Genomic DNA, 21,730 nt, shown 5'->3' with positions numbered 1-21,730 from the left:
ACTGCAGCGTCTATCATTCTACCCTCAAGAAAACCTCCCACCTGCCCTGCAAATTTGCTGGTTTTATATATTTGGTTTGATTAAAACTATAAAAAGTACTGGTTGAAACATTTGCCTGTGACACCCATGAAAGGGCCAGGAGAGTGTCAGGAGAGTAGCAGAAACATCTGAAGGGTAAGGAGAAAAAGAAACAAGAGCATTGATGCATTCTTTCCTCATTTCCTTCTTTCTGAACTCTGTAGAAGAAAAAAGGAGCAACCAGGACCATTATGATTGTGTCACATCCTGGCCTGAGAAACTAGTGTGGGTTGGGGCAGTTGCTGTGTCACACGAGTCACAGGAATTTGTATGCAGTGTGGGCGACTACAAGTGTGAGCCTCCTTGTCTGCTCCCCCTTCCTCTGCCCACGTAAATCTGTACCTGGATCAGGCACAGCTACAAAGTCATCGCTGTTTCTCAGAGGAAGGGTGGAAAGATGGGAGTGTACAATTGCCTTATTTTAGATGACTGTGGTACTGCCAACATTTGCTCTTTGCAGAAAATTAAAAATGTTGTTTTTCAGTCTTGACTTTGGGGGTGGGGAGGGGAACTGCGTTGGAAAGTCTCAGGCTGAGTTTCCCTTGCTGTTTATAACAAGGGCTGGCAAGCATGGCATGCACCATGGTCTGGCAGGGTTCTGCACGGTACCAGGTGTCAGCCTGGAGGCTGATAGCGCATCAGTACAGCAACCCATGAGACTGGAACAGGCAACGTAAGTCATCTCATGATCCCATACAGACGTTCAGTGGCAAGGAGACATTTGGCATGAGTCTTATTCATGTAAAATGCAATAACAATCCACAGTGTTATACGGTAGCACTGGTTGTCCAAATGTTTTTAGGCTGGACTGTCTCTGTTGTAAATACAAGGGCAGGACTGGAGATCCCTGCTTTATATGCAGGTTTGGGAAGGTCTGAAATGCTGTGTGCATCTGAGAGGTTTATAAATTGGAGACAAATTAGAGAAAATAGAATTCAGAAGGGAGGAAGTTAGAAGGAATGATACAGGCACATCTACTGTCTGGGGTAAACAGGGCAGGAGGGGGGAATTCGGTGGATTTCGGTGGGATCTTGAAAACAGGAAAGAAGAGCATGTTAGGAGAATGTTTCAGTCGGGAAGTGAAAGGCTAGACACAACAAGGCAAAAGAGTAGTCTGTATAGTCTGCTGGATTATCAAGGACAAAAATTAAAACATCCAGACCAGAATGCAAGTCCAGAATTGTCTCCTGCATCTCTAGGATTCCTTGGGGAAACCATCTTTGCTTGACTCATTTAGAATGAAATCAGCACAATGGTTGTTGGGCAGATATTTGTGGGAATAGTGCCCTTGAGAAAGCGGGAATATCAGGGCTGAGCAGCCTCAGCTCGTGAGCTCATGCTGCTGGTGAGCAATACAAGCAGGACTCCCCTGCCACTTCACATGATTGGCAGCCGGGCTATGCTAGCCCAGTGCCTCTGGGTTAATCCAGGAGTAAGGGCAGCAAAGCCGGCAGGGCTGCTCAGACCAACCTGGCTGGGCTCACCCAAAGCCACTGGCATCTGGTGTCTGTGAACAAAGTCTCCCAGGTGTCCGTCACCCTGCACTCCAAGCTCTCTGAGCAATGCCCCGTAAGTCTTTAGGTTCTAACTACTCAAAGGTTTTTGGCATGTGGCTTGTTGGATGAAAAGGGGTGTCCGCCCTGCACTAGATGGTCTTTTAGATGTCTCACAGCTCCGTTTCCTCCAGATCTGAAAACAGTGAGGCGTCCAGTAATGTCAAGTGTGAGTGAGATGGTGAAATGAAAATAGTATCTTTGCCTCGAGCCTTGTCTCTTTTGTGTAAGATTATTCATGCCAAAGGGTTATTAGTTGCCAGATGTAGCCGAGACTCTGCTGTATATTTATTTATAGTGACTTAATGTCAAGACAGCAGTGAACTGAGTCAAAGGTAAAATTAAAATATTATCTGAAAAAGAAGAAAAATGACAAGAGAACATCATTAATGCAGTGAGGTTGATAACTGACAAGCATGCACACACAAACAGATTTAGAGGTGGCGCTTTTACTTCCATCAGATGGCTTTTCTATTTTGCTTGGGGACTTTAGCCCAGCAAAATTCCTAAGTATTTTCCAGAACTTGAACATAATCTCTGTAATAGGTATCAATATTATGTCATTGTGGTTCTGTTCATTAAAGTCCTGATTCCAAAACCTGATCCCTCAAGAAAATTTAGTATGGAAATAGTGGTCCAATTCATGGATCCTTCTGAAGACAGAGAGCCAAAGTCCATATTCGTACTTCTCAGGAGCTGTAATGCCCTGGTGGACTGCAGGTGCTCACTCATCCTCCATCTCTTCCAGCTGTCCAAACCTCCCACACAGACCGCCCTAATTGCCCCAACCTCTGTCTGCTGGGTCATTCCCCTACCCATACTTGAGATGTCTCGTCTTCCTACTCTGACTCACACAGCTCATACACATGCAGGAGATGAAAGCGGGATCCTGGAGACAAAGACAGCAAAGATCAAGACTTTGAGCTATGCTTTCTTTTTACCAGTCTTCCTGGTTGGCTTGCTTTTGCCTTGACTAACAAATACAGCTGTAGAGCATCACCTCTAATATTACCCTGTCTCACAACTCTTTCCGCCATTCAGCATAACCCTGTTTGTAGAAGCCATCCACCAGAACAATATTACTTTAAATCTCTGTGTACATACACAGCTATTCAGGATGTGATGACAGAGTATCAGCTGCCAAACTCTGAGGGTTTATCTGTTTTTTATATCAGCTGAGGGACTAGCACAGAGCATCTTGCCTTCCTGGTAAGATTCAGAATGTTGTCTGCCCAATCCAGAGACCCAGCAGACCAGAGTGTGTAGTCCTGAAAGAGGAGCTTTTTGAGCACCACAGCAGACCAAGCGCCGGGTTGTTGAGAGCTGGACATACTGAGTGTCACCAAATACACGCATGGTCACATCCTGCCCTGTCTCCAATGAGGGCATCAGAGGAAGGTATAGAAACTCCCCAGGGCGCAGATGGAGAAAAATCTGTCCCCTGGGAGTCATCTAATCCTAACAGAGGCTGGTCAGGTCTGAGATGTGAGCTGCTGCAGCCCTTCTGAAAAAAATTTTCTATCGAAATGTTTCACATTCTTGCCAAATAAGATCCACCTCTTATTTGAATCTTGCTAAGTGTAAAACATTTGTATTGGAAAACTGTCCCTCTCCTATAGGCAAGCATCCAATACGCATGGCTGCAGCAGGAGATCTGAGAACAGGTCTTGAAAACAGGATCCCCTGGGATCTGAAAACCCATCGATCTCTCAGCTGCCTAGTTGGCAGTTTTTCACTTCACTGTACACAATTAACATTAACCTAATTCACCGCTGTTTTGCAGAACTTAATTAACTTTAGCAAAATGTGCTGTGAGACCTAGAGATTTTTATGTTTAGTTCAACATGAATTTGTTCATGTATTGATCTGGTAACTGTCAGGGTTTCGTCTATTTTAGGATTTAACCAAACCTATATTCACTAGCGAAAAAATATGCTTGTCTTGTTTTCTTTATTTCTCTCCTTTTGCAGAGAAGGATGACAAAATAAAGAAGCCAAACAACTCTACCCTTGAGATGTTTTCCTAGCTGTTGCCTATGCAGAGGCATGGAGAGCAGGGAGAAGGAAGAGAAGTAAGGTAAGGGAGGGGAAGGCTGTGCAGAGAAAATACATTTAGCTCTAATTTGTAGGACTTACAGAACTGCTGTGAAAGGAAAACTGTCCAAATTTCAAATGTAAGTCCAAATTAATTTCTGGTGCTTCTCCATCAGCCTCTATGGAGTGCCACCAGAAAGGGCTTTAGTCTAGTGTTACATACCAGGAAAGTGGGGAGCTTGTTCTTCCGCAGAGAAACACATGAGAAGATCCAACTTTGCACTGTTAAGCCTTATTACCTGGGAGCCATAAACCCGGTTGTTATAATGGGTAAAGGGTAAAAAGCTGCGTGGGCAAATGCCCTGCGCCGCGTGTGTGTATACATCCACGGCTGTCGCCCCGCACCCCGAGCACCCAGGCTGGCCTCCCTGGGGGCACAGGGGCAGGCATGCCAGCTGGGACAACGCGGCGCTGCCTGGGACCGACCCTCCCTGCACGCGTGAGTGAGATGGCGTGTCATCAGGAGCAGCCTGGACCTGTACTGGTGGGTTGGCAAGCCGGACGAGTACGACTGTGCCCTGGGCATGGCCGGGGAGGACCGTGCTCCCGGCCGGCAGCGCCTCGCAGCACAGGGAGAAGCTGTGGTCACTGGGGCAGGAGCTGGCGCTTCCCACCGGCCTTTGCCTCCTGCGGTCCAGCGGCGGCCACATCCTCTGCCTTTATTAGCGTGCTCCGGCTCCCCAGCTAGCTTGCTGAGAGGTCACTGCAGATCTCAGCAAGGACGCTCCCTCAATCTGTGCTTCTCTGAGCGTGAGGGTGATGCGTTGTGAGCCGAAGACTGAGGAACGTATTCAACGATAACCTTTGCTGGAAACAAATACTTGGTTTGTCGTTGTGTATGTGCTCTGTTAAAAGCCTTGAATTTAAAGCTGTGTATTCAGAAGCAGCAACAAACTACGGAACTTGACACGTGGCAGACATGCTGGAAAAAATGGCACCACATTTTGTCAAAAGGCTGCAAAATTCAAAAAGGTTTGACCAGTACTACCGACAGAAAAAACTACCTGTGTTCCTAATGCAATCTTGAAGACAGCTACGTGGAGTTAGTTAGAGAACTAGATTTCTGCTTTACAGTGTTTGGAGTGAATCAAAAAACCCCCGTACACAGAAGACACAGCTGTTTAGGGCTTTCTTGGCTTTAAAGAGCAAAGGCACCCCCTCTCTGTTGGATTTCACAGGACTTTCCTGAAAGGTTGCTAAGAAAATATTTGCATTGAGTTACTGCAAAGTCAAAATTGTTGTGTTGCCCACATGCCTGCCTCGGGCCCTGCAGTTTGCTTCACTTGTTCATGCTTTTGAATAAAGACTGCTGCTTGCAAAAAGTGCTATTATTAACCACATTTATCCCTGGTGCAATGATTTCTACAATAAGATCTGACCCCTTGGCATATGACCCGAGCAAATGTACATAAGCTTTATCTATAAACTTTCAGAGTCTTTTTTTTATGAAGTTTTCATTAAACTAGATAACAACAAAAGAAACGAATGCCAGTGGAATAAGCAAGCTCTTCATCTACTGCCAAAAGAATTATTGCCAGGTCTTTCTATTGAAAAAAGAATGTGATTCTTTGTGGAAATCCAAACAAGGTTGCTTCTTAGATGTAGGCTGGCAAGTGGCAAATTAAAGATTTCAAGCCGAATCCCATTTGTGTAACAACAAAGCTCAGAAGGATTCTGCCTCTTCTTTTTGCCTCCCATTTCAGCTTTGTTATAATTCTGTCTTAGATACTCTGATTTAGATTCAATATGACTATGGCTTTTCCAAATCATCTAGAACAAACAGAACAGCACAAGTTCTTTTTTTTTTGAACTGCCAGAACATTCACATACCCCTTCTATTACAAAATGCCATCTTCATATTTTAAGACCCTAGTCTGATATTCATGAGGGGTTTTTATAAACATTTCCTAGAAATTATCTGAGTTCAGTTTCTTAGCTAGTGTGAGGAATATCCAGTTAGCTACCAACAGGGTCCAGTACAGATTCAGCTGCCAGAATTCAATAAAGCAACATTGTCTGTTGTATCTGCATAGTGTATCTGTAATACTTCCACATATATATATACTATATTACAAGCAGGATGATCAAAATACATTAAAATACTTAATGCATAACAGCATGCTGAAGCTTGCGCATGAAGCCTATCGTTTCACCTTCAATAACTGTGAACTGCAGACATGGACCTGGATGTAGACATTGAGATCGGGATATGAAATATTTTAAAATAGAGAGTGTCTCTGAAAAACTACGAAAGAGGGATTCACCTCACAGGTAATGAAAATGCTGTGGGAATAGTTATGTCCTGATCCTGCCTCATAACCAAAACTCTTACTGGCTTGTGAATGGGATGGGATCTGCACTGACCTGATTTTCATCCCCTTCCTCCTTCTGGATTATCACAGAAGACCATTAGCACTAGAGGCCAAAGGTTTATGGTGTAGGTGGAGGAAATGCAAAGCAATGCAAAACCAGATGAAAAACCTAACCAGATGAATGTTGCAAGAATTAGTGGATATTATTAAAGACTAGTAGCTGTTTTCCTGTGCAATGCACGTTTGCAGCCCAGCAAACAGAGTTACTTGAAAACCAGCAATTTTACTCTGGCAAAGGTTGTTTCTTCCTACATTAATGGGCGCTCTTAAGATGCGGGGAGGATCAGAGCATTATTTTAGCTTTACAGATGTAAATAAAAAGGGAACATAATCAATTAAAGCTGCTACTGTAAATACTTCAGAGCCAGGATGATTCCCTTCAACAGTTTGTCAATGAATGGCATTATTCAATATGTGTAATCCTTCAGAGATTAAGAATCATTACCTAATAAGCTATGCCTTAGTGCATCTGTAACATCTGCAGTTTCCTGGTCACAGAAATGCATTTGTCACAGCGAGCACAGAGAGGAAACAGGCAACCATTCCCCAGCTGAAAACCTTATGAAAGCAGGGACCTTGCAGCGGAGGCCGGGGGGGCGGGGGGGGAGCCGGCTTTGCACGCTGCTTGTTCCTTTGCACAGAAAAAGCAGAGCTGATTAAAAAAAAAAATCTGCAGAGATCTGGGGCTTTAAAAGACAAGCCCCCAAAACCCCAAACCCAACAAACCCAAATACTTGTGGTGTTTCAAAGGAGCAGGCTCAAAAGGAACCAACTCGAAAGCAGAGAATGCTGCTAGGCTCTTTGCTGCCCTCAGCATCCTTGTAAGTAACTCTCTCCACAATTATCTGTGGAGTCTATTTCACCACAACGGATTTAATTGTGCATTGACGCTGAGAGGGAAGGAGGGAGTGAGATGACAGGCAGCCTCGAGGAAGAGATTTATCCCCTCCCGTCGGGCAGTTTGATAAGGGATGTTGATTCTCCGTGGTCTTACAATGGCTTTTTTATTTGTTTGCTTAATACTGGGCTGTTTCAGAAACGCACACAGCTGAGCTGACAGGAGATGCAAACAGAGAGCACTCGTTTGGGAATTACGGGGGTGGCAGTGCACAGGAAAATAGCCTCTGTCTTCTTCACAGGAAAGTCAGCTGATAAACTGATCTTCAGACAACGTATCTTCCTTCCTGTAAAATGCAATAACAGGCAGATCTTGTGACCTCGATGGCCTTCTGCTGAGTTTATTCCTAACTGGGGAGGGAAAGGGGGAAGCTTTCTTTGGCAGACGTAGCACACAGCTCCTATGTGAATCATGCGGCTGTGCTTAAAGCGAGAGCCAACAATACCAGCATAGTGGGCCACATATCTTTCAAAGCAAGAGAGTTCACAAAGAAGTCCCCTGCTCACGGAGATAAGCCGCAGCAGCCCTTTCATTAAACATCCGCTGTGTACTTCCCGTCGGAGCCGCGGGCTTGGCCCAGGGGACGGTCGACTCACGAGAGCCAGCAGCCACTCTCATGGCTTCTCGTTTTGCTATTTAGGCCAGATTTTCCCCACAGCACTCGGCAGAGGGCAAAGAGAAACACACCATTTATGTCACCCTATTAAATACACACAGCTTTTGCAGCCCTGCATCATGCTGAAGCCTTTCTCATCCCTGTCTTGGCTCTGCGCACCAGAGTAAACATCATAAAGAACATAAAAAGGAGTTTTCCTGAATTTTCCCTGAACTTCCCTGGCAACAGAAAGCTTTAACGGGGCGAGGTTTTTTCCCCTCGAGAAAACATTCCTCCCGCCCTCTTTCCTCCTCAAATAAAGTTGGCAAAAACTCAAAGTCTGGTGCTTGAGGGCCATGCTCAGGGGTCCCTCCAGAAAACTCCGTTCAACAGAGTTAATGCAGCAGCTCACTTGACTGCTTTGAAACACACTGTGCCCATGCTCACTTTTCCTCCCCTTGAATTAACTTTGCTTTGTAGTACCCAGATTGCTATGGCTCACTCCCACCATGCAGGATGATGGCAGTAAGCAGTCATCAGGCCAGGCTTTCTCCTGCCTCGCACCACAGATGGCCCTTTATATATGTGCTGCGTGAGTGTAAAACCCAACCATCTTGAATTTATTGGTATTGTACACCCCATTGCTTCTAAATACCACACACCCTCCTCTAAAAGATCCCAGAGTGCTTCCACTTAATCGTCTCAGAATTTACGGCTGTTAAAGTTTGTGCTGGTAGAGAAGTAACAGCCTGGGGCAGGACCTAATTTTATGAGGGGCTGTATGTGAGTCCTGACTCAGGACCTTGAGAGCCAAAAAGAACTAGGGGAGACAAACAAGTCAGGATGGGGTACAGGCAGCATGCATGCACTCAAAACAGTGTGCATACATGTCTTAGGTCTGTATAGAATCGTCCTTATTGTTGTGATGGGGAAAAAGAGGTTTCAATTAAAGTGGTTGAGTTACTTTCTGAGGGAGGCACTGTGACTGAGGTCCCATTATTGCGGTGCAGTGATTGAAAACAGCATCAGAATTCAGACAAGTGGGTCTGTGAGGTCTGTAATAGGACCACAGGTCAGGTATTCCCAAACAATGATATTTAAACTCCAGTAAGACTGTCCATGGCTTGGCATGGAGCTGAGAGCTACTGCCACCAGTAATGGTGCTGGCTGCCACCACCAGTGGAGGCATTTGGCAGCAGAGGTTTGTGGACCTCAGGCTGAATTGTGTTCCTTTTAAGCAGATTTGTATTAAACAGGAAGGCCAACATTTCTGATCATAACTAGAGACACCTCTTTCTTGGATGTCCTGTTTGAAGATTATCTGCTCGAGAGGGAAGTGGGCACGCAAGTTTCTCACTGGCTAGTTGATTCCCATCCCTGTCCTATCCTGGCAACCTGGGCTGAGATATGGCACCCCATTATCCACCATTCAGTGCCCACATAGCATCACCCAAGTCTGACACACCAAGGGGCAAAATTCAAAGCATAATTCTCTGATCTGCCTGCTTTGCCACCTGAGGTACCAGGTGTAATCTGCATTTTGTGGCCAGCCGCCCATCAGTGGCTCACCTACAAGTGCTGTTCATAACTTGGAAACTATCCTAGATCTAGGATATAATTTTAAATGGAGAATTAAATATGTTGCAAGTTCAACAAACACTTTTGGCTATCGGGCAGCACGCACTGCAGCAGTGGAAGTTCACGTTCAAAATTCTGTCTCCTAAACCAGGCTCAAGTACCATAAAAAAAATAAAAATCCAGTGCTGGATGTCTGCCCATTAAGGAAGTTTTGCCACTTTTATCTCTTTCTTTTTGTCCATCTGGAAGGATGAAAGATTCACATGTAGCCTCTCCAGGGCTTTTCTCAGGATGAGGAAGGCATTCTCTCCCTCTTCTGTGGTGCAGTTTAACTCATGCAAACATAACACCAGTATGTCTGACCGCAGTAAGTCTCTGTTCAGCTCAAGGGTTATTTTGACAGAACTCAATGTGGATCTTTTACACGGAGTATGAAAGACACCTGACCTATCTGGTGTGGGCCAAATGCATGGCAGGGAACATGCCAACAACTAATCTGTAAAGATAACTGCAGGGCCATGTGTGATCCTCTGCCCTGACCTCTCAGGTTTGCTAGAACATAACCTAAATGAATGCATTACTGCTGCAGAAAAAAGTGCTGCAAAAAATCACGCAGACTTTGCTCTAAAATTCAATTAAACTGGAACAAATTCACTTGGCTATGAAATCATCACATTTTTTCATCTTTGAACATACAGTGAATTTCTTCTAAGATTACAGATCTTTACAGGGTGAGGTGGAGGGTAGGCAAGTGATGACTCATAAAGGTTTTGCTGAATGTATGTCTAGTTTGAGACAATACTACTATACATAAGGTAAAGATGCCTAGGAAGAGCAAGAAAGGATTTTATTAATACAAAAAATTGAAGAAAAGAGGGAGAAGAGAGTAAGTCTTTTCCCCACCTTCTTATTACAGCATAGTTGGGAAGGTTGAAGTTTGAATCTTTAACCCCCATAAAATTTCTATGTGAAAGAAATGAATTCATTTAAGACACTTCCATCTTTCTGCTTGTTTCCTCAGCTGTAATAAAATTACTAACATGACCCAAGGACCTGCCTTAGATTCCTGCAGATCAGATGTTTCATACTTCCGAGCCAAAAGAGGACAAACCAGAAAGTTTATGTCAGTCATTTATCAGGGTTCCCATTTCAATTCCTATTTCTGTGTTCTGACCACAGAGTGATGAGCTTGCACATGTTTTTGGGGAAAAGCATAAATATATTGGTGGGTTATATTTGTAAGACTTGTCATTTATTAGGACAGTATGCCCCTGCATGGGTGGAAGACAACTCCAGCCTCACACGGTGGCTCCCCCTTACTCACCTGTGTCAGGTCCATGGGAATGTTTTACGAAATAATACATGAAATAGCATTAAAGGGAATGTTTCTTCACAGTACACAGATTTTGCGATCTGTTTCTTAACTGGACAAGGCTAGCTTTTAGGACAAAACCTCAGTTTATGCAATGCTAGATGATAATATAATGCAGACTAGCTGCAAGCTCTGTATGAGGAGCGGGCTGAGCTGGGCTCAGCTGCAGACTGTGTGGCATAGGGGAACACGTGTAATTTCAGTGCATCTGGTATCCTCAGCTGTAAGGTATGACAGCACTTCCTCTTCCTGAGTCTTTATTCAGAGCGTATTTGCTCTTTGAGAGGCACTGCCTTTTGCTACACATTCTCTGGGACCTAGCTCTAAGTGTCTGCCTCAGGTGCACTGCCTTGAGATGATACTTTAATACATCAAAACCAGCAGCTCTCCCACCTCAGAAAGAGGGGTGTGCAGGTGTAGGTTCTTCCTTTTGACCTCCCCTGAAAGGGAATGAATTGCTGTTGGAGCAATTATATCATGTCCTCCTGCTTCTCCTCCTAACATGTACCCTCTCTCTTGACTGTGGATCATTAGACACTCCGGACATCCTATAGAGCCCCTGTACCGTAATACTCATGAAGTCTCTCATTAAGCTAACAAGCAAATTACCCATGACAGTCCTGGCCAAACTCCTGATAAAGGTTCTGAAACACAATGTCACCCTCACTCTTTCTTTCTCCCATGTAAAATCAATCAGACTTACACTTTAAATAGACAAGTGGCCTAAAGGGGAAATTTTCCCGGAGTGTCAGGATCCTGGGAAGGGGAGCTGAGGAGGGTCTTTCTGCTCATCTGTTTGTTGTTGAAAGAAAGTGGGTTATATGGGATTTATAAACCTTCAGATGCAGATAAATATTTGTAAATAGTCCGTAAATGACTGTCAGTCTCTTTACGCTCCTGGCTGTATTCAACATCCTCCATTCTGTAAATCAGACCTTTCTGATTTTGCTGAGGTGACAAGTCATTGCTAGAATGTGTTAAATTCAGTTACAGGAGTACATGAGGTGACTGATGTAATTGAGCATGATGCTTTGGCCTGGGAAATAAAAAAACCCACCATAGAGTTTGCTGAAAACCATGACTAACAGGGCCACAGATTAAAAAGCAGCTAGTAACCCTACAAAGACAGTTACATTAGAACCTCTCCAATTTGCATGGCATTAGTTGGCATGCTGTATAAATTGTGCATCATGCCTCCCTCTCCTTTCCAGTCCTGAAAGATTTCCCCAGTTTCTCAGCATTGCACAGGGCTTCCTCAGAAAGGCTTCATGTACTTCAAGTGCTTTACAGAATTAATGCCATTTTGCAGATAAGTGATCAAAGTCTGTTCTGTGATTCAACGACTTTTCTAGTATTTGCTAATTTATGTCTCACTTTGCAAAAAATTGTAGTTTGCTAGGGGTTTCCCAATCATTGGTGCATTAAATGAGTCTCAGCTATAGAGGTTCATTGATTTTAAGTGAGAACTGCCAACACAAGACATTTGAATATATTAAGCCAGGCCCCCATTTTGTGTGAGTGGCTGAAACATAACCTTTTCCTCCCTGTGCTTCTTTTTATGTGCCTTTTGGATTCTGAAACTTCAGCCAGCACTTGGGTCGCCTTTTCAAGCTTCTGTTCACAACAATGTGATGCTCTTGCAGAAAAGACAAATGTCACTCCGAGATGTATTAGCAGGAATGCTGGGTATAAGACAAGAGACGTAATTATTCTGCTCTACTTGGCACTGGTGCAGCTTCAGCTAAAGTAGTGCGTCCAGTTTTGGGTTAGAAAGGTTAAGAGTACTGGGATTGTTTAGTCTAGGAAGTAGAGACAGAACGAAGATAATAACGCTTTGCAAATACATAAAAAAATATTTTAAAGAAGGCAGAAATCATTTTTCCCTTCTTCACAAAGGGTAGGACATGAAGTAATTGGCTAATTTACCACTTACATTTAGATTAAATCTCAGGAAAAATAGTCTGATTACAAGTACAGCATAGCATTGGAACCAGCTTTTCAGAAACATTGAGATCTCCCTTACAGGCGGTTTTTAAGAACAGATCAGGCATACATCTGGCATGCATCATGCAGGCTGTGCACAGTCCTGCTCCCCTGCCCTGTGGGAATAACCTGCTGGTGTTTCTTCCAGTTTTCCATTTCTAGAATTTGGTGGTTCTAAGACTGTAGGCAAGAAGCAAATATTTAACAAGAAAAGAAATAAAGTAAGTTGAGACTGCAACATAGCTGTTTACCTGCAGGCCTTGGCTTTGCACGTAAAACCTGTAGTACTGTGAGAATCATGGTAAAATCCCCCAAGTCTGCAATACTCTGGATAGCATGTTGTGCCCCTTTACTTGGACCTCATACATAGCACAGGCTACTGAATGTCCCTCCTTGAATGTCTCACTGAGCTTCATAATTTCTGATTGATTAAACACATATATTAGAAAGATGTCTAGTTTATCTCCAAAAAGCCTTTGTTTCTTTCTCTAGCAAAAAAGATTCCACCACATTGCTTTCTGTGCTGCTCCAAAGGCTAATTGACTTAATTGTCAGAAATCTACATTTTATTCCTATATATCCAGCTTTATCTGGTCTCTACTCAACCTCATTAAGGTTGCTTCTGCCAGCAGATGTTACTTGTATTTAGCGACTTAGAGAAGGTCAGGTTACCACATGGCCTGCTGATCAATAAGCTGAACAAAACTTGTGCAACTCTTCTGTCATAGTAAGACTGTTTTTCCATTATTCTAAAGACTCTTGGTGTTCATACCTGACCACAATGTTCGATAAACTTATCTGCATAAAGCCATGACCACAAAAATGCAACAGGCAAAATAGGCTGGTGTGTGGCATGTTATCATGTAGGCACTTAACACCTGTATGTGCCATGACTACAAAATGGAATGTAAAAGTAAAATAGCCATTATATGTAATTCTTTGGTGTAATGTTGCCTACCACATAAATAGTCTCTCGCTGTCTTTCGCACTCTGTCTCATGTGTACACACATACATATCCTTTCATTTTGGTCACAGACACCAGTGTGAATTAGTGTTTCCCCCTAGTATTGTATATTGGAACCAAACTGAACACAAATATGAACGTTTGTTTATACCCATAATTAAGTTGTCCAATTTCCAGACTTGCTGACTATTTGCTCCTGTGAAGGGAGCAAGAACTGTGGGTATTTGGGGTTGCTGGAAATCAGACTACTCAATTAAATTTCTCAGCACTGATTTGAGAGGTGAACTTTAAACTAAAGACACCAAAGTTGTACTTATTTCCTTTCAGGAAAATGTAACAGTGCTAAGCAGTCTGTTTTACGCAGAATCTGTATTTCTCTTGTAGATTCAGACATCCAAACTAAAAGCTTTCTTTCATGTCCTTGTCAACAAATCCTAGCCCAGAAGAACCCCTTTAATAAGGATCACAAGGCATTTTAGTGCCTTTGCTGATTAAGGCCCTGGACAGAAGGTGAGGTTACTAACTAGGGCTAATGCTGGGAGTAATTTTCCTGCTGACACTTGTCCACTGTCTAGGAAATTAAATGAGACCACCACAGCATTTTAGAAAGTCTGGTAGGATGCTGTTAAGACAATTGTGCCTTTCAGTATCTAGGATCAGCCTTTGCCAGATTTGAACTAATTATCTAGAGTAAGAGTTGGGCAAATACTGTGTTTGGAATGGGTTTTGCCAGGGTGATTTTTTTTAACCTGGTCCCCAGTTTTTCAGATGAATTGACTTCTTGAACTGTGGGTTATTTGCAAGCATGTTAAATGAAAGAAGACATTTTGTTGGATGTACTATTAATGCAGTAAGTTTCTTCTCTTTGCTGGACAAATATAACTTTTGAAATCAGACCCTGCTGCTACAAACCCACATAATTGTGTACTCAGATTTGGCTTTGCTCACATAGTCTGTAGACCTACTTTAAGCATTCTTTGCTCTGGAGAACATTTCCTAGAGTTGGAGTATTCACTGGAGTTTTTGTAGGAGATGAACGTGAATGAGATGGAGTTGAAGGAAAGAGAATTCACTTCAGAAGTGCAAGGAGTGCATCTGTGAGCTATTAAAACCAGCAGGAGCCTTTCTATCTACAGGTATGTGTTATTTCCAAAACTTCTACAAAAGAAACCAAATCCTTCTGCTGAGCCTCCAATCACTTCCACAAAACAAAGTGCTTAACTGTTGACTTCACCCTCAGCACCAGTCCAAGTATTGGGTATCAGTCATTAAGTGCTAGTTACACAGAAAATTGGGGCATGCCTCAAATTGTCAAGTCTACTTGTGCAAACTCAATATTTATATTAATTGAGGTGAGAAGTGATTCACAGTCAGGCAACTGCTGTTGCCTTTGTTCAGATCTGATTGGCAGCACTGGATTATGTTGTGCAGTAACTGTCAAGGCGAGACAGGACATGTATCAGACCTTCAACTTTAAACTGTTTGATGAGAGCTTTCATGATATAAACCTGTTTCATGCTGGTATGGATGACTTTTATTTAAACACTAACATTAAATGAGTTTAAAAGTTTTTATTTAAAAAAAAAAAAAAGGTTGCCAATTCATTTAACAATACTAATAGAAGTATGCCTGTCTTAGACCCACATTTCCCTTAGTTTTGCTGCTTGAATCCAGAGGCTGAGACTGGCTCCATTTCTCTGTAGTATATCAACTGCAACTGCCACATCCAAAAGACAAGGATCTTCAGGTGAAATCAGTAAAACACTAGGGTCCTGATTAGCCACATGCACCTTGTATTGTAGGCAGAAAATGTAAATACCTATATCTAAGGCTAGTCAGGCGTGAGTCACAAAGTAAAAAGACTGGTAATAATTTACAGCATGTTCTTAGAAATTACTATAAAAGGATAGGGATGGCATGAGGAAAAATTGAGCCTGAAGCCTTTTCTCCATTTACGCTCATTTGAATGAGCCTGCAATCAATGGAATTCAGTCCAAAGGACATGGTGTGCCATGTCAGGTGGTAATTATGTATTGGAGATGTTCGTATTATTTATACCTTTAAACATGTATGCCAAGAATCTTCAAGTTGCCGTATACCTCACAGTCTCCTAATTAATGATAAAACAGTTCAGAAGATGATCACTAACTCCCAAAGAGTTGCAGAACATCCATTGCTTGCCTGCTTTTTGAGGAATTATTAATATATTATATCCTTTAGAAGTGGAAGTGACTCTCAAGTGCATAGGATAGGATGGGCAGAGATGGGACTTCTAATGACGCATAAGAAAAATAGCAAGAAGCCAGTGGTTTTCAGCTGTTAAGAACTTTACTTCATTAGCTTCTTTTTAAAATTTATTTTGCTTTTCCCTGAGTAGCAAGGCTGACATCATATCCAGGCTGGAACAGAATGGAGAGAGGTTTGCAAGAAAAGGCCACATGCAAGGAAAATAATTTCTCAGAAAAAGAAAAAAGGCAAGTTTAAGAGTGCTGGTAATGACCTAGATATCTCATTCAACCACAGGATAAGTGTCTGTCCACTCAGACAGTTTAAATTTTAGTTTAAATTTTACTCCAATGTTTCACATTACAGATGGCAGCAGGCTGATGCTGGGTGTTATTCTATCTGAGCCAGCTAGTTCAGCCCCTGTCTAAAACCACACTCTTCATGTTTCTCAAGGTTTCTAGTATTTCTAGTTTCTGCTTTACATAATCTGGTTTTCTGCACCTGATGAGGTTCTAAAGTAAATCATTGAAACTTAAGTCAAAAGGGGAAAGCTCTTAGGCTTATGTAATGTGCCATGTAGTAAGAGACAACTTAACTTGTTGGAAAAAACCAAACCCCAAAACCAAGGGAGGCAAAGCATGATTCATGGTTTCTCTCTAACGTGTCTTTGGAAATATCACTAGGTCCAACCAAAAAACTCCAACAAATTCCTGGTGTCTTTAATTAGAGCTAGAAAAGTTCTAATTAATTTCCTCTTACTCTGCAAGCACCATTTAAAAACATTTACAAAATTAATGGCCACCGCTAGACAAATCATGCCCAAGCAAACAGATGGATCACAAAATTGCAGTATCCGCTGCTAGCACTGTTCACAGGCATGTTAAGGGTGGGGTTGGTCCAGCAGAGAGAAAAAAAAAAGCCCTGTTTGCTTTTGTTTCTAAGGGAACCTCCACTCATGTGTGTCATCATGTACTCTTGCACAGGGGCTTTAAGAATTTGTGCCTTGAGGCTAAGGGATGAGTATTGTTTTAAGTTGCAGATATGAGAGGGATGATGTACTTAAGCGTATAATGGTCAGTATATGCAATATTGCTGCGCTTTACTTCCTAGTACTCTTACAACCAGGTGAGTGCTCCCCAGGAGGTTTTTGTGATATTCAGATGCTGTGTTAATAATGTTTGCTTTATGATTTTCTTTTTGGTTTTTTTTAGACAAGGGAGAAAGATGGATGGAAACTTGAAAAGAGAATTGTGAGCTCACCTGGAAACGAATTGCCTTGAGAGTGTTTGTGCTCTGGTCAAGTCATCTTTGCAGGCTCTCTTGTGTTTTGAACAGAAAGACAGGCCTATGCAGCAGAGAATCAGAGGAGCTTGATGCACCCAGTAACTTGCAAAACAAGCCAAACACTCAAGCACCATGTGCTCCCAAAGCACACATCAGCTTCCATACCTGTAAGTCAAGGAATCTTCTTGCTTCTCTCACTTTAGGGTACTTAATAATTTCTGCATTTGTGAAATCTCAGTCCTTATCAAAGTAACACATCCCATATGTTACTCTGATCTTACTAATACACTTAGCCGTCTCAACTGCTTGGTGTCATTGCCCAGCTTCACAGACTTGCTATAACACAAAACACTAGGGTCCTGGGAGTCAACTTAGTCTTTTTTTAAAGTTTCTTTTCATTCTAATAAAACTCCCATTGACTTCTAGTTCATATGTGCTGGGAACAAAGGCTGAATAAATGTGGAACAAGGACTGTGGGCGCTGACTAGTACAAAGCTAAAAACCAAAGACTGATGGCCATTTACAAGTGGATAAGCGTATTTGTTGCACTCAGAAAGACCACTTTCTATTTATACAAGTTTCTCTAACAAATTGCTTTAGCAGCTGGAGAAACCCGCACAATTCACGTTGTGTTCTGCTGTTGCTGGTGCCATACCGCACAGCAAGCAAAAGCTTTTGAAAGTGTTTTTAAAGGGCTCTACTTCTCTAGCACAATGCGCTGCATCTAAATATTGTGGCTGGCTGATACATGATAGGCACCGGCCCATGGTGCGCGGTTTGCTGGCAGAGAGGCAGAGCCTGCTCCCCTCAGCGCCCCGATGAGCGGAGGTGCGCGGGGTGGGACGGGCTGGGTGTCAGGAGGGAAACGGTGTGCGGCATCGCTCCCCCGCTCCTCCCCAGGACGGGCTACTTCTGCAAAAGTACCAGGAGAAAGCAGTCCCCTCTGCTGGAAGCCGTGACGCCGAGGGAGGTGCGAGCACGCACACAAGTAAATAAACAAATGGCAGTCCTTAATAAATTAAGAGCTCTCACCACCCTTAGCACTGCAAAGTGACTTCCCGCTGCAGCCTCCTTGCTGGGCTTGGCAGAGCCGGCTCTGCTTGCAGCAGGGCTGAACCTGGCCCAGCACTGCTGCATGAACCTTCTATAAAGTCCCCTTTGCATTTCCACGGAGCTGTAAAAATAGTCATGTATGACTCAGGGATGTTTTTGTGTTCTTTCTGGAGGGTGAAATGCTTCTGACATCCAGAGAAACCTTCACCTGTGCTGCTCTCTGGATGAGACAAAATAGCACCTTCTGTTCCTGAGAAAATTTTCAAGGATGACAGGAATTGTTGAAGGCAATGTGGTGCTCGTGGAACTTTTTGTCTCTGCTAGCGTCAATGCTGTATTCATTATAATCAGTCAGTGTGAAGGTCTCTGTGATATGTATCAGAGAGACAGCTTACTGCACACCACTCTGTCCCACTGGCTTCCAAATCACTTTCCTAGCAATCACATTTGAAACAACAATCATTTTTTGCCTTGGATTAGTCTAAAAGCCTTTCTGTCATTAACCGGTTTTTCATCCTGTGCCTGAGGCAGTGTGAGATGAAAAGGTATGGATGTTTCATATTTTTTTGTTTGTTTTGTGATTTTTACAGCACCTTCCTCAGGAGAAGGACATCTCAAACACAGGCACGGCCAGGCCCTCCATTCCCTTCTGGAAACCCGCTCCTACTTGCGGCACTGTTCATTTTAACACAGCCCGATGTGTTGCAGCCCAGACTGCATTGCATCAGATGCGCAAATGATTTTAAATGAAAATGAGAAAATTATGCCAGAGCAGTCCCAAGTGTGTGGAGAGGAAGTTGTATAACTGATTTAAAAAAAAAAAAGGAGAAAAGGAGACACAGCTGGCAAGAAGGAAAAAATGAAACCCAAGGGCAAAAAGGAAGTGCTTGGAAGACAGGAGAAAATAGTGGTTTAGTCATCATGCATGAGGGGCTTTTAGGCACAACTCAACAGTAAACCAGCACTCAGGAGCATGGAGGGACCAGTTTCATACCATGCACCAGGACTTATGCTAACACAGACTGCCACTAGTCAGCAAGAAGGAAGGCAATGAGGGAGAAACAAGGACACACCTAGAGAAAATCGGATTAATGGGAAGAAATAAAGGCAGCAAAGAAAAGAAGCCACTGAGAGATGGGGAAAAAGGAATAAAATAAAACGGAAATAAATGTGTGAAAAAGGAAGAGAGAGGAAAAGAAATTCAAAGGAGAATTTTTTAATTTATGGATTTTGCTTTAGATTTCTTCAATTTATATTACAAAAGTGCCTTCCACAGTGAAGTTTAACACAGTGGGCAGCTTCTTTTAACTTTCAGGCTTGGGGAAGTTAGGGTAAAATATGTAGGTGAAATTCTCTGTCCTGTCCATTGACAGACATAGACATCAGTTAGATGAAATCAAAACAGTAAATGACTCAAAGTTTGGGCTGTTGGGCTTGGTTTGCTCCCAGCAAAGGGAACATGGCTGATATAGAAAATATTTCCTCCTGGACTGATTCCATGGAGAGACTAACTGCTGGGCGCATACCAAGAGCAATGGTTAGTGCAAGGTTTGCAATGTACATTCCCAACGCAGTCTGAACAGTAGTTTCTGGGTAAGTGCAAGGCCTGAGTCACGCTGTGAGTGCTGTTTGAATAATCTGGACAACCAGCCTGAAAAAAGATACCCTTTTCTTCTGAAGAAGGGAGCTTTCTCTCTAGTTTTAAGAAGACAGGAACATGAAAAGCAATTAATATGCCATTGTAAGGATAAGTGTAAATGTGCAGATGTTTGAGTGAACTGCTAGGGTTTATCTTGTAATCCTTGCTAACTGGAAGGCACAGTACGTTATTTAGAGTGCACGTAGAGGACCAAGTTCTGCAATATACAGGCATGGCGTTATGTACAGAATTGACCATCTTTGGACCAGACCATGGGCTAAATTCATCCCTAGTGACTGACCTGTAGACTTTACCGGGTCAGCATGTAGAGGATCAACACTGGAGTGAGGTCTAATGATCAGCCACACAAAAGGGAAAGGTTGCATGGGGTGTACATGTATTCCCATGGGAAGTCTGCAGCCTTTGTCAATCCTTGTTTTGTACTGGTGTTATGTAGTTCAAAGATGAAAGCAACATCTGTTACTAATGAAAGCCTTAAGTTGTGACAGTAGTCACAACAAAGTAAGAAGTCTTGCACTGATTTTAGAAGATCATGTATTCCTGTGCACTTTAAAGAAGTAGGATACCTTTTTCACTTTTTAAAATGTAAAATAATGCTTTTGTGGATGAGTTCCATTAAAAGAAATATCACCTTGACATTGAAAGAAAATGCCAGTGATGTTACCATAACTATATTGGTAATGATTCCTCATTTATATGTGCCTATACATGAAAAACTGTCTTTTTTTTTTTCCAGTGAAGTGAAATCAGTACAAAAATGAGATATTTTTAGACTATTTTCTATTGACAGCATTCCCTGTAAACATTAACTCATTATTTATCTATCCCAAGGAATGGTATGCATTGGAAGACAATTGCCTTGCCGTGGAATGTGACCTTGGCTAGTCTATAACAGCTAAAAAATGCCATCCCTCTGACGTTATATTGTTTTGATGGGAGGGAAAATTAGCTAACTTATTTGGAAAAGCTGCAAAGAAATCTTCAACTTCTTAGAATGAGTTCAGCTAACCTTTAGGCTCTCTCTTTGGGAATGCCATGAGTCTGTGCTTGCGCAGTGTCTTTTACCTAAGAGCTTTCTACAAAGCATTAAGGAAATATTAATTAAGGTTACAGCATTTCAGGGGAGAGGTAAAAGTTATTAACCTCACTTCAGAGATCAGACTCTGGACCTGGCTTGTCCCTTTGCAGCATCCGGGGCTGTGGATGGACCCTGGGACCAGCACCAGGCCCTGCCCATGGGTTCAGATGCTGTGGGATGTGTCAGGGAGGGCACAGCTAGAACTGGGGTCACCCTCAGCTCCTCGCTCATCCCTTGTCCTGGAGCAGCCCTGCTCTCACTGCTCCTGGGCAGGTCTGCAACCGAGTTGAGTTTGTCACACAGGCTGTGTCCACAGAAAATAACAATCTGTGCCCTTTGCCATCTCAGAAAACAAGGACTGTGTGGAAGTCCTGCTGTTCTGTCCATGGTCTTTCTGCAACAGAGGATATCTCCTCTGAAAGAACAGTGTCACAAAAGCTCTCTGCTGCTTCAGCAGATGCTTATTTTGGGGAGCTTGTTCAGGTGTCAGGGAACAGCCACCGGGATGCATGGGTACAGCTGTTGTAACACTGTTAGCTAGTGGGTAGGGTGTGCTGTGAAACCAGCCTCTGCAGGATCACGGTGCATCTCCAAAGTTATGTGTGGGTCAGAGGAAAATGTTACAATCAGTGACTACAGACACATTATGCCTAGTGTAGATGGGACTGAGGCAAAACACACTGTGTAAATAACTGTTGTTTATATGGTGTTTCTGGAACATCTCCCCATGGTCATTCAGTTTGCCAGATATAATATCTCTGTTTCAGTCACAGTCTGAGTGATCTCAGAACACAGCCATTAACATAACTTGTTCTAAGCTCTGAACAGAAACCTATCTCAACTCTGGTAATGATTTTCCACTTGAGGCGTCGGCTGTTGGGTCTAGAGCCATAGCAAGGAGCCTGGATGTTGGCACCATGGCTGAGCACCTCTCCCTGACTA

The sequence above is a fragment of the Accipiter gentilis genome, chromosome Z, assembly GCF_929443795.1.
Source record: "Accipiter gentilis chromosome Z, bAccGen1.1, whole genome shotgun sequence".
Lineage (NCBI taxonomy): Eukaryota > Metazoa > Chordata > Aves > Accipitriformes > Accipitridae > Astur > Astur gentilis.
This window is presented reverse-complemented; position numbering follows the sequence as displayed.